At 35.0% G+C, this 14,227-nt stretch overlaps 1 long non-coding RNA gene across 1 annotated transcript; it reads left to right on the top strand.

Moving 5' to 3' along the window:
- The first annotated feature begins 1,437 nt into the window (after nucleotides 1-1,437).
- Nucleotides 1,438-12,450, top strand: LOC119766919. The gene is made up of 2 exons (XR_005277209.1): nucleotides 1,438-1,482; nucleotides 11,920-12,450. It is a non-coding gene; the product is annotated as an uncharacterized LOC119766919 (long non-coding RNA).
- The last annotated feature ends 1,777 nt before the right edge of the window (nucleotides 12,451-14,227 follow it).

Here is a 14,227-nt window from a genome sequence, read left to right on the forward strand (position 1 = left end):
CGGGTTTAGCCCAAGGCCAATCGCCCTTAAAAGTTGAGTCGGGTTTAGCCCAAGGCCAACTGCAGCAAAACAGTTACTGAAAAGTTGAGTCGGGTTTAGCCCAAGGCCGACTGCAGCATAACAGTTCCTGAAAAGTTGAGTTGGAGTTAGTCTAAGACCAACTGCTGAAAAAAAGCAAAAGTTGTTGAGAATTTGAGTCGAATTTGGTCCGAAGCTAGTTGCAGTTACCGAAGGAATCGAGTTAAGTTATTTTAAATGAGAAGAACATAACTACTGTGGGGTCAAATGTTAGAAATCAAAGATTAGATAGTAACATGAAAGAATTTTACAAAATAAAATAAAATAACTTAAATATTTGACCATGCAGATTAAAAGTAGACGAGTTCTGTCCAAGGAAAGTTGCTGATAAGTCTTAGGAAAATGTTCCAATATAATGAGTCAATAGTCAAAATAATTAAAGTACTGTAGCTGCGTAACGTCGGCGGACGAAGGTTGAGCGGGAATTGTGATATTTTCTATCGGTTCTCCAAGACACTACACTTCACTAAGACTTAAATCATTTATTCACGTAATTTTCCTAAGTATTTAACACATAATTTTACATTGAGTTACACTTATACTTAATTTCTCTTCTCGTCTTTAAAGCACAAATTGCTTTACCGAACTCCGCTCAAATGCCCAACTCTTCTCTAAAATGTTGGAACCATTGGTTTTGTTCAACCAATCTTTTGTTCATCTAAAAATGTGTAAAAGGTTTCATAAGTGTGAAATGGTCATCGTGGGTCTGAAGGAGAAGGCAAATCCGAATCGTAAGTACCCGAAAGTCATCTGTCGGTACATAGATTCGTGGACAACCCGAAGGGTTCCAGTCATCATCATCATCATTAAAAGACCATATTATTAAAACAGCAGGTTGTGTCTCGATTCTTAAATTCCGAGTTGGCCGTGTTTTGGTAAATAATTGAATGTAAAAGAGACCAAGCGAGATGTTTATCATAACACGAAAAGTTGAAGCTTTTTGGCTATGTTGCTATTACGGGGTTCGGAAATGAGGTATTGTTTGGACAACACGGAGACTTATGGAATTCGAAACGAGATTGTGTCTTTCGTCGACATTATTAAATTTAATATTTTCTTTAAAAAAAATTAAGAATTGATTAATTTCAAATCGTTAACATGGCTTTGGCCCAAGATACCATGAAGTCAATAAGTCGTAGAAAGTGCCATAAAAATTTCTCCATTTGAAATAATTCATTAGGGTTTCCAAAACTTTGAGCAAAGCTTTTGGAAATGGATTAATTAAAGTCCGGATAAAGCTCATCGGTCTTAATCGAGCTTAAGTCTAAATGTATTGGTGAGTTTGATTCCAATACGCAGAAGCTACCTTTGGAGCGTCGAAAACTGCTTGTAAACAAAATCGAGGAAAAAGTGTGTAAGTGTGTCAACATTTCCTGATGACGCCTTGATACTGGACACTTTAAGGTCGGCAAAAATTAAACCAAATAAGTAGCGGGCGATGGCCATAAACTGAGGTCCGTTACATTTCCCCCACACTTATGAGCTAGATATTCGTATTCTTGAAAAGCTTAGGAATATCTAGGGTAGGAAAAGGGTATAAATCATTACCTAGTTAAAATGTTAAGTCAGAGTTTAGTGTTTTTTTTTTTGCTATCTTCTACTTAGAATTAATCTCGTCCCCTATAGTTGTTTACAAAAAAAAAATGTTTCAATGACGACTGTTGTTGTGGTTGTTGTTGCTGTCTTCAACATCGAAAAAGCTGGTGCGCGACGTTCATCATTCTGCTGCTTAAGCAATTTTTAACGAAATTGCCCCTCCTCGTGACTTCATACCGCAGTGACGATCATTTGGTCGGTTCTCAGGGCTTGGGTGGCGAAGAACTCGTTCAGGTTACACTCGTCCAGATTGCTGATTCGACTGGTATCCGAATTATGGTAAACGGCGGTCATCATGAATGTTGTCCCTGGTCATGGTTTTTTGTTGTTGTCAAAAGTGTAGTCGATTTAACCAAAGCTTTAACGATTTACTTCTTCGGTGATGTAGGTAAATCGTTTTACGTTGAGTTTTCTTAATTCTTTTCAAGAAATATGGCATAAACAAATGTTGTGACTGCGTGATGGGATTAACTTATGTTATTCTTGTTGTGTTTGGTCTTTGGCGATCTTGTGGTTGATCTTTCGTAAAATGTTGCGATTCACTGGATCTTTCGTTTTTTTTTTCAAACTTTCGATCATGTGGTCTCTTGGCACGACCGCCTTGAATTTTGACTCACTCCGTCTCATCTTCGTCTTGAACTTCGTCTTCTCGGTTTTCTTCGTCTTATCAAGTCAACACCTTAACCCTTCAAACTCTCCGCCTGATCCTGTCACTCTCCATTCTTGCCACTTCAAACCTCTGCATACGAACGCGTAGATTATAATTTTTCAGCATACGAGCGCGTTGATCTTTTCAGCATACGAGCGCGTTGATTGACAACCTTCTCTGCATACGAACGCGACGTCATCTAGATGCTGTACAACAATTAGTCGTTTCGTCTCAATAATTGAAAAAGTTCCTCCTATCATTTACTTCCTCCTAATTTAAGTTTATTATTAATCTGAAATTTATTTTACAGTATATTTCTCGTCTGTGGAATTTATGTTGCATAAATTTTAATGGATATTGTTATGTAAGCAAAATAGTCATTTTATTGTAGATCTCTGTATCATTGCATAGCCAAATGCTAGTGCAGTATTTTCTTCAAATTCTTTTAACTTTCATTGGAATATCAATCAAGATTTATTATATATATTTTTTTTTGCTTCTTTGTTTCAATATTTCAATTGACTTGAAACTTTTACAATAATTTAAAATCATTTTCAATCATTTGATCAATCACTTCGGTTATCGTTATCTTTATCTTCTTCATTGAGATTTACAATTTGCAAAATTTTGATATCATTTTATCAACCGCTACTGTTATCTTTTTTTGTTGAAATTTACAATTTGTAAAATTTTGATATCATTTTATCAACCGCTACTGTTATCGTTTGTGTTGAAATTTAAAACCATTTTAATTTTTTTCATTAAATTATTTCGATGAAAATATTTCTGGAGTAATCATGCACCTCCAGTTCATTATGACGTAATAATGCACCGTCAAATGTTATCTACTTAAAAGACGTAATCAAGCACCGTCTATGGTTTTATTGGCGTAATAAAGCACCGCCACAACCTTTATGATCAATAATAATTTTAGACATATGGAAATATCGTCTTTTGGTTTTGTTGGCATGAATACAAATTTGCCACATTCATTAACAATCACAATCACTTACCATTTGGCCATATGGTTCCTTACTTGTTGTTTTAGGGTCGGCTGTCCTCCTCCCTTCTCGAATTGGTGGAGCTCGGGCTGGATGATACGTCTTATCTAGCTGCAGGTCTTCTAAAATCGATCTGTTAAGATGAATATATTTCATTAGTAATTTTACAAAGTAAAACGAAATTCCCTTTTTCTCGCAACAAACATTCCAGACACGTCTGCCCTTGTCCATACATACAAACATTCACACTCTCTCTCAAAAGTTAAAACCCTTACTATATGCCTGCCATCTTTTTATCTGAGCTGGATAAACCTTCCTAAATGATTGATTGATAACTTCTTCTTCCATTGTGTGATCTTTGTCCTTGTTTTCATTGGGTTCATTTTCAGAATGAATCTCTACTTCGTGAGTTATCATTTCCATATTTTTATCATTTTTTTTCAAATTATTATTTTTTTCGCATAAATTTCTTAACCATTTTAGGTTTTTGTTTGTTTTTTAATAGTTTTCTGGGTTTCTTTTGAATTTCATCCTCCGTAGTAAATGTTGTTTCCTTCATTATGGATTCTTTGTGAGTTTTATGTTTTTTATCATTGCTTGCTTTTTTTAAAGTCTCATTGGAACCTGAGTCTTCGTCATCATTCAACTTAACTTTCTTATCTGATTTCTTAACATAAAATTGTTTAGTGCAACACAAAATTGCTTAAAAGAAAAAAAAAAATCAATCGTTATACTTTCTTAACCTATTGTTATGTACAGATTCAAACTTGTTTCCATTTTTAATTGTGGTTGTTTGGTCGCTGTTAAATTTCACAATCTCATATGGACCGCGCCATTTTTGCTGTAATTTTTTACCAATGCCGGTCTGAACCATCTGGATCAGAACTCGGTCACCCCACATCGGGACCCAGTCGTTTGTTTTCTTGTCATAAACTTCCTTCCTTCTTTCTTTTGACAATACCAAATTTTGTCTCGCATTATCATGCGCATCTTTAAACATTGTTTTCATTGCCACAACATAATCATTATAGTTTAGATCACTATCGCTGATTTTGTAGATCGTACTAGGAATTAAAGCTTTCCTACCAAACAATAATTCGAACGGCGAATAACCGGTCGATGAATTGATGGTAGTATTATATTCAAACATAAAATATGGGATCAATTCATCCCAACTTTCGGGATTTCCGCCGATAAAATTTCTTAAATAAATTTTTAACTCTCTATTAGACCTTTCTACAAGATTTGCTCGTAACAATCTTTTAATGTGTAAAATTTTGCACACATGCTGCATCAATTTACTCACAAAATTCGTACCACGATCCGAAACGACTTCTTTCGGAGCGCCAAATTTACAAATAAAATGTTCGACAAAAGTTTTTGCGACCGTACTGCTTTCTTGATTAACCATGGGAGCAACGGTCAAAAATCTTGACAAATCGTCCTGAATTACTAGACCACAATTAAATCCGTTGGTCGAGACTGGCAGCATTACTACATCCATGTAAATTTTATCGAAAGGTTCATATGATGTTGAAGTAATCTTCATTGGCATCTTATTTGTTGGCCAAATTTAATTTTTCTGACAAGCATCACATTGTTTGACGTAGTTCAACACATCTCTTTTCATATTGTCCCATGTAAAAAGAGGACTCATTCGTTTCAACATTCGTTTTCCTCCAACATAACCACACAGAAAAAAATAATGTAAATTTGGAAGCTTTAATTTTGGAAGGTTGAATATTACCTCTTTTATGATGTATTTTTACCTCAATTTAGACTGAAAAAGTGACATTACACCAGAAAAGTGGTAAAATTACACATTTCCAGAGGTAAAATTACACCTTTTTTCTGACATAAAAGATGTACCCCTTCCCAGATGTAATATTACCATGATTTTTTTTTCTGTGCACCTAGTGGTGCGTCATGAAAATCTTTCAACACCCTGTCTCTATCCTCCGGCTGAACAAAAACCCGTTCACTCTCTGTAAGATATAATGAAAACGTTTTTGAAAAGGTTTTCGCAAAATATCGTAAAATATTCAACTCTTAATTGAGTTTTATTATTCTGTGGGAAATAATTTGAATTTCTGAAACATCTTTCGCAAAATTAGGGCAATTATGAAACCCCTCAGACAAACAATCAAATAATTCTTCAGCTTTAATGATGGATCGATATGTTCCATTCAAAATGCAACCCCATAAATTCTGTTCAGGGATGACAAATATTTTCCCATTCGTATGATCTTTCAGCCCATGCGGAAGATCAACATATTTGCTGAGTTCTTTATGTGCTGTCACGCTGTTTATAATCATAAACGTTGCAACGCGTTGCTTGAGCTTTTTCAAGAGGAAATAATTTTTTTGAAATTTTCAACGTGTTGAAATCAATTTCTGCTTCTTCAAAATCCTTAAAAGACAGTATTTGATTATTGTTTCCATTATCTGTAATAACATCTAAATTCTGCAAATCATCCATTTTTGGATCCCATGTTGAATTTTTAGATACAATTTTCGGTGAATCGTTATGAGCTATTTTCTTTGCTTGATTTCGTGTGGTAATTGCAACCAAATCATGAATTGGGTTTTCCTCTTCATTTTTCAAACGCGAAAGAAAATCTGCTACAACATTTTCCTTGCCTTGTTTGTATCGTATGTCACAACCGATACCTTGAATTTTTAAACGAAGCTTCGTTAAGGTTGGTGAAGTTTCTTTTAAGTGCCATAAAGCAACTAATGGTCTATGGTCAGTATAAACAATAAAATTTTGATTAAATATATAATGTTTAAAGTGATCTACAGCCCAAACAATAGCTAATAGTTCCTTTTCAATTGTGAAGTATTTACGTTCAGCCCCAATAAGTGCTCGACTTGCATAAGCAATTGGGTGATCATTAGTTTTTTCGTTCGTTAACACTGCCCCAATAGCATAATCGCTAGCGTCAGTGGTTAACACGAAAGTATCATTATAGTTCGGACGAACTAATAATGGTTCTGAAATCAAAAAAAAATTTAATTCTTCAAAAGCTTTTTCGCATTCCGCTGACCAAATAAATTTAACATTCTTTTTTAACAACTCATTTAAGGGTTTTCGCTTTTCAGCAATATTTGGTATAAATTTGCCATAAAAGTTCACTGTTCCCAAAAATGATCGAACATCACGAATAGTCTTCGGAGTTTTCATGTCTTTAATTGCTTTTATATTATCTCCTGTTGGTTTGATTCCATCCTGACAGATAAAATGTCCCAAATATTTGATTTCCGTGTGTAAAATATTACATTTCGACGGTTCAATTTTCAAATTATTTTGCCTCAAAGCTTTCAACACTTTCCGCAAATTGAAATTATGTTCTTCGACAGTTTTTCCAAAAACTACAATGTCATCTAAATAAACAAATGCTTTAACAGGTTGTATGCCATAAATTATGGTAGTCATCAACTTTTGGAACGTCGAGGGGCTGTTTTTTAACCCCATCGGCATTCTAGTAAATTCGAAGTGCCCTTTGGATGTTGAAAATGCTGTCTTAGCAGCGTCCGCTGGGTTTATTGGAATTTGATAAAATCCAGACTTTAAGTCAATAGATGAAAAATATCGACTATCTCCAATATTATCAAGAATTTCATTGATTAATGGAATTGGGTAAACAAATGGTTTCGTAATCAGGTTCAATGATCGAAAATCGACCACAATTCTGTAACGTTTGTTACCCTCAGCATCAGTTTTTTTAGGTACACACAAAACTGGTGCATTCCAAGGACTTTTACTAGGTTTGATAATCCCCAAATCTAACATCTCATCAATTTGTTCATCAATATGAACTTTCGTCGCTTCCGGAAATCGATACTGCCGCTTATTTATTGGAATATTCGTCGTAGTTTCAATGTCATGAATGGCCATTTTTGTACACGTCAAATCATCGCCTTCCAAGTAAAATATGTCTTTATACTGCTCAATGATATCCTCCACTTCATTATGTAAAATGTCATTTAAATGGTTTATTTTTACCAATTCAAATAACCTACATGTTCTTTCATATCCCTTCAGTTTCCTAAACTTTTTCTGGTCAACAACATCGCAATCGCGATCATAATCAAGATTTAATTCTTCCTCTGGTAATGACATCTCATCATATTCTTCATTAAAATATTCGTTTTTTGTCATAGAATTCATGGCAGGATAATCTAACATATTGGTACTCTTATTCTCAGGATAATGAATTTGTTCTTCGCATGCAACCTCCGCAATACTGTTCTCATCATGATGAATTTCCACCACTGTATGGCCGATTTCAAATTCATCATCTTTACTCATAATTTCGTCTGCAATGAAATTTTCATTTACAGTGAAATCGTTTATTTTGTTAAAATTATTGATTTCACTAAAATTTGAGTTATTAATACTATCATTTATTATTCTATTTGCTCCAGTACTTAAAATATATTGATTAGTATTTCTTGTGTGTTTTAATTCATCGTTACATAAAACCATATTTCCTTGGTTACCGGAATTATTATCCTTGATTCCTAAATTCTCATTTTTGACGATGTATTCAAACTCTTGACTTATATATAAAGTATTCTGTTTCAGAAATTCTGACCCCAAAATTGCTGGGCACACTAAATCTCTCAGCACTTGAAATTTAGTCTTGTAAACTGTTTTGCCAATTTTTAAATTGATAATTACAGAACCTAGCGTCTGGATATCGTTACCGCCTATTCCGGTAATTATTATCTTATTATCATAATTAATTGTTGGTGCTCCAGCTATTCCCAGCATGTTAACTCTTATTAAATTGTTGCAAGACCCTGAATCAATCAAGAAATTAATGACCTGATTTGGCCTAGCGACTGTGGAGATTCCTGCTTTGAAATGTTTCCCATCATAAACCATTTTCAGACATTCATGAGGGGGGGTTATAATCTCCCATACTATAGTTAGTTTTACATGAATTCAAAATTTCTACCCTTGATTGATTCTTTCCTAACGAAAAAAGGTCTGCAATATGAATTGCGTCTATATGAATTATTTTCTCTATGACGGGGTGTTCGGACGCGAAAATGATCGAATCCCCCAAAAATTAGTTTTTTTGTTGATTACGATGATACCTGTTAAACCCTCCATTATTTGATTGTTTGAAAAGTTCGAATTTCCTCCTTGAAAATTATTTTCACAATCGCAATTCTGGCAATTGTTAGTGTAACCTTGAAAATTTTGGTTTGGATAATTCCTATGCTGGAAATTTCCAGCATTTTGTTTGGCAAAGTTATTACCCTGGCTACTAAAATTTCCATTATTGTTAAAATGTTGATTTCGGTTACCAAAATTGTCACCTTGAAATCGATTGTTAAAGTTTCTGTTTTGGTTGTTAAAATTATTACTAAATTTATTGCTCTGATAGCCATTTCGATTGGTTGAGTTTCCATTTGAATTGTTAAAATTCCTATCAGGGCGATTAAAATTTCCCCGCTGATTAAACTGGTTGTTAGATTTGTAATTTCCAGAAGTTCCTGGAAATTTGACCGACGGTCATTTTGAGACTGAGTATTATTATCTTCGTGTCCGGACTTGCCCTGAAAACTAGAATTTTTACCTTTGTTTTCGGCCAGCCGACAAACTTTGAGCTTTTTTGCAATAGCTGCTGTTCGCTCTTCCAGCTGTTTCTTCGGACACTTTAAAAACGCGAATAAAACGAACAAAGCTGCGCGAACACTAAAACAACTTTATTCCGCTCGAAAAGACGCGTTGTTACCCGGTTGGTAGTTTATTGGGATCTAAATAATACTAATTCTGCTGCTGCTGTTGAGGGTCCCGCGATCGAGTACGATCGGGGAGAGAAAATGCCTTTTCGCTCCTGCGAGCAATTATCAGCTGTCCAGAAGGGACAGAAAGACTGCAGTTTGCCTGCGCTAGAGTAAGAGAGGGCGATCTGTGGATCACGTTTGTGCCCTATCAGCAAACCTTCTTCTCGTGTACAAACAGCTGCCATCTGCTCACACTCGACATTTTCATCTGCTAAAAATTGGATCAATTCTCTAAAAGATTTTTGTTTTTCTCGCTTTGCTGAGATTTGCAAATCTCTATTTTTGATCCCTGTAATAAAATGTATTTTAAGACACTTCTCAGCATAAGCAGTGTCCTTGCTATCTAAAGCCTCAATGTCTTCCAATAACTTCAATGCTCGTTCTTTGTAATCTTTGTACGATTCATCGAAGCCTTGTTCAAAATTTTCAATTTGGACCTGAATTTCCTCAATGGTCTTTCTCCCCCCAAACTCTTTCATAATGTTTTCTTTAACTTGCAAATATGTTTCGGCCTTGACGCGTTTCACAAATCTCATCGCGTCGTCCTTCATCTTCATTAATACCACATTGATCAAAGATTTTTGATCTCCGTCCCTTGGTATTAATTCGTAGTATACATCTGCCTGATAAAAGAAAGAGTCCAGTTCTTCGGGCCTTCCTGTAAAATCAGGGATGCATTGAATCGCTGCTTTCATTGGGAAAATGAAAGGCTCTTCAACAACAGCTTCGTCACCTTCAGTCATTTTTCCAGAATTTGGTCTAGGCTTTGGAGTAAGAGTTTTTCTAATAACTTCTGGATTCGGGTTCGGTATTGGTGGGCTTGGTACACTCGTTACAACAATTTGACTGTTGTCTAAAATTTGTAACGATAACGAATATTTAAATTTAACTTCGTTAAAAGTGTCAACAAGATTATTCCACTCTGTTACGTTAAGGCGATGTTCACACTCCTTAACTAAGCGAAAATATTCGCGAAAATTATCTTGTAGGTTTTGTCTCTTCTCTAAAATCCCTTGAAGGGTCCGAGACCTACTCTTACTTTTATTTAAATTTTGGTACTCCCTGATAATAATGTCCTGAACTCTTTTTAGTTCGGACATCAGCACCACATCATCACAAAATAAAAGTCGCTTGGAATTTAGCTAAGAATCACTAAACTCGCGGTTTAAGGTTTTCAATTTATAATTATATTTTTTTTAAGATTAAATTAAGTTAGTTTGACTTACCCCAATATTCCAGTAACGTGCATTTCCTTTGGCATCATCCTTAGCGCCAAATGTAGATGTCCTTGCTCCTCTGCTGGTCCACCGGTCTTCGATGGCGTTCCCGGAACCACGAAGCGGTCTTACGAACCCGCTGTCACCAGATTGTAGCTGCGTAACGTCGGCGGACGAAGGTTGAGCGGGAATTGTGATATTTTCTATCGGTTCTCCAAGACACTACACTTCACTAAGACTTAAATTATTTATTCACGTAATTTTCCTAAGTTTTTAACACATAATTTTACATTGAGCTACACTTATACTTAATTTCTCTTCTCGTCTTTAAAGCACAAATTGCTTTACCGAACTCCGCTCAAATGCCCAACTCTTCTCTAAAATGTTGGAACCATTGGTTTTGTTCAACCAATCTTTTGTTCATCTAAAAATGTGTAAAAGGTTTCATAAGTGTGAAATGGTCATAGTGGGTCTGAAGGAGAAGGTAAATCCGAATCGTAAGTACCCGAAAGTCATCTGTCGGTACATAGATTCGTGGACAACCCGAAGGGTTCCAGTCATCATCATCATCATTAAAAGACCATATTATTAAAACAGCAGGTTGTGTCTCGATTCTTAAATTCCGAGTTGGCCGTGTTTTGGTAAATAATTGAATGTAAAAGAGACCAAGCGAGATGTTTATCATAACACGAAAAGTTGAAGCTTTTGGCTATGTTGCTATTACGGGGTTCGGAAATGAGGTATTGTTTGGACAACACGGAGACTTATGGAATTCGAAACGAGATTGTGTCTTTCGTCGACATTATTAAATTTAATATTTTCTTTAAAAAAAATTAAGAATTGATTAATTTCAAATCGTTAACATGGCTTTGGCCCAAGATACCATGAAGTCAATAAGTCGTAGAAAGTGCCATAAAAATTTCTCCATTTGAAATAATTCATTAGGGTTTCCAAAGCTTTGAGCAAAGCTTTTTGGAAATGGATTAATTAAAGTCCGGATAAAGCTCATCGGTCTTAACCGAGCTTAAGTCTAAATGTATTGGTGAGTTTGATTCCAATACGCAGAAGCTACCTTTGGAGCGTCGAAAACTGCTTGTAAACAAAATCGAGGAAAAAGTGTGTAAGTGTGTCAACATTTCCCACTCGGAAAATAATCTGGTAAATTTGAGTGTCTGGCGCTGGCGGACGTTTGTCGTGCAGTTCAGACACAATTGGCACACTTATCCTAGACAAGTTTTGCGTAACGCCAGATGAATCTGGCGAAAATCGGGCGAAAGTTCTGCCAGCTGTCTGGCACAAAAATCAACCGGTTCAATCGGTTGAACCGTGCACGACCGGTTTGTGTCATATTCGCCAGAAATCATGGCAGAAATCTGGGGTAAATCTGGGGGAAATTCTGCCAGATGGCTGGCGCAAGCCCCCAGACGAACGCCAGAATTGTGTCCGCCATCTGCATTTGTAAACAATCAGTCTATCCCTTTCGCTCAAGTGACAGTTCACGTCAAGTAAGAGGGGGATAGACTGCTTGTTTACAATCGCAGATTCGCCCTATTGAACTGTTACTACAGACTTTAAGGTCGGCAAAAATTAAACCAAATAAGTAGCGGGCGATGGCCATAAACTGAGGTCCGTTACAGTACATTGAAACGAAAATGAATCGCAAAAATGTAAGTGGCCAGCCTTACTGCATAATGGTTACCGCAGAAAGGATTCTCAGAACAGTTCACATTTCACAGAATTTACAGGGAAGGAAGGATGGAACACTATTGCTTGCGCAGAACTCACCAAAAAGAATAATGGAAGCTCATCAATTATAGCAACACAATGGATTATACAATGATAAGTTCCACAACAAAAAAAACGGCTCTTCAACCAAATGTATTATCTAAACAATGTTCAATTGTATTTAGATATTTGAGCAGGGATCTATGTAGTCAACGTAAGTTTGACGAATTCATTAATATGGAACAAGTATAATATTGCTACAGTTAAACACACATATAAAAATATAAGGAGATAATATACAAAATACGGTCTTCGAGATAGCAGGTCACGAAAGTTAAAATTGTTATCAAACAAATTGAATACAAATACCGTTACTTACGTACGTCGAAACTTGTATATACGGAATAAATACAAAAAGGCAACCGCGGTATGAATCGTTAAATTCTAACTACAGTATGTAAAAAAAGTATTTACACCCCTTGGGCACTATGCACATTTTGTGATTAAACATGTAAAAAATTTAAAGTTTGACAGGAACCTAGTACTACGTTTTGTTCAGAAACTCGTGCCAAACATTTTGCTTCAAAAAGCTCATGAAAAGATGATTTCTATAAAAAGTTATATAACAAATACTATTACGAAAATAAAAAAGGTGCAAAAAAAGTTTGTACACCTTTCGAAAAATTTACATAAATAATGTTATTTGTTGACAAATCACCATAAATCCAGTCTCCCAACTCCAAATAGGCATCCTTGACTGATTAAAAAAATAATTTGGATTGAATATAAAGTTTACTAACTACTTAGTATAAAAGTTTATATAACTCTGGAAATTCTATAGAAAACTTATCTTAACTTAATTTTGAAATCTTCTAATTCAACTAAATGTCAATATATTACCATAGAATTGCAAAATAAACATTTGGGAGTGGGTATAACACCGTTTTGGGGGTCTTTGTATCGCTAGAATAGATTTTTCGTTGGAATTTCGTAACAACCCGGAATTACGTCGTCGGAAAATCCGCCGGCATCCGAACCGGTCCACAATTCACAAGTCAACCTATGTGGAATCGGAAAGGGCATAAAATTTCCGATCTTTTGATACCCAAACATCTAGGTTTTCTTTAAAACCTACGTTTTTAAATACCTGGGCAAAAAGTAAGTTTGATCCACGAGAACAAAAATTACGAAATTCCATACATTTTTGACAGGTTGCTCAAACGAAACCATAACAACGTTTTTGCTTAGGTATTTAAAAATGGATGTATGGGTATCAAAAGATCGGAAATTTTATGCCCTTTCTGATGCCACATAGGTTGACTTGTGAATTGTGGACCGGTTCAGATGCCGGCGGATTTTCCGACGACGTAATTCCGGGTTGGTACGAAATTCCAACGAAAAATCTATTCTATCGATACAAATACCCCCAAAACGGTGTTATACTTACTCCAAAATGTTTATTTAGCAATTCTATGGTAATATATTGACATTTAGTTGAATTAGAAGATTTCAAAATTAAGTTAAGATAAGTTTTATATAGAATTTACAGAGTTATATAAACTTTTATACTAAGTAGTTAGTAAACTTTATATTCAATCCAAATTTTTTAATCAGTCAAAGATGCCTATTTGGAGTTGGGAGACTGGATTTATGGTGATTTGTCAACAAATAACATTATTTATGTAAATTTTTCGAAAGGTGTACAAACTTTTTTTGCACCTTTTTTATTTTCGTAATAGTATTTGTTATATAACTTTTTATAGAAATCATCTCTTCATGAGCTTTTTGTAGCAAAATGTCTGGCATGAGTTTCTGAACAAAACGTAGTACTAGGTTTCTGTCAACATTAAATTGTTTAGATGTTTCATCACAATATGTACATAGTGCCCAAGGGGTGTAAATACTTTTTTTACATACTGTATAGTATAACTACCACGACGTAGTTGAATATGGTTCTTCGTGAAATAGTTTCTAATAAGGTAAAGCTGTGAATCACTCTCTCAGAAAAAGAGTTTTCATCACACAATGCTCTCCAATCAATTTTATAAATATATATAATGATTAAAAGCTCAATAGACGAAGAGCAATCAAGGTTATGTAAAGAATGTATATAATATAATTTGAATATAAGTAGAATATAATTTGTTAAATCAGTGGAT

Source organism: Culex quinquefasciatus, chromosome 1, assembly GCF_015732765.1.
Source record: "Culex quinquefasciatus strain JHB chromosome 1, VPISU_Cqui_1.0_pri_paternal, whole genome shotgun sequence".
NCBI lineage: Eukaryota > Metazoa > Arthropoda > Insecta > Diptera > Culicidae > Culex > Culex quinquefasciatus.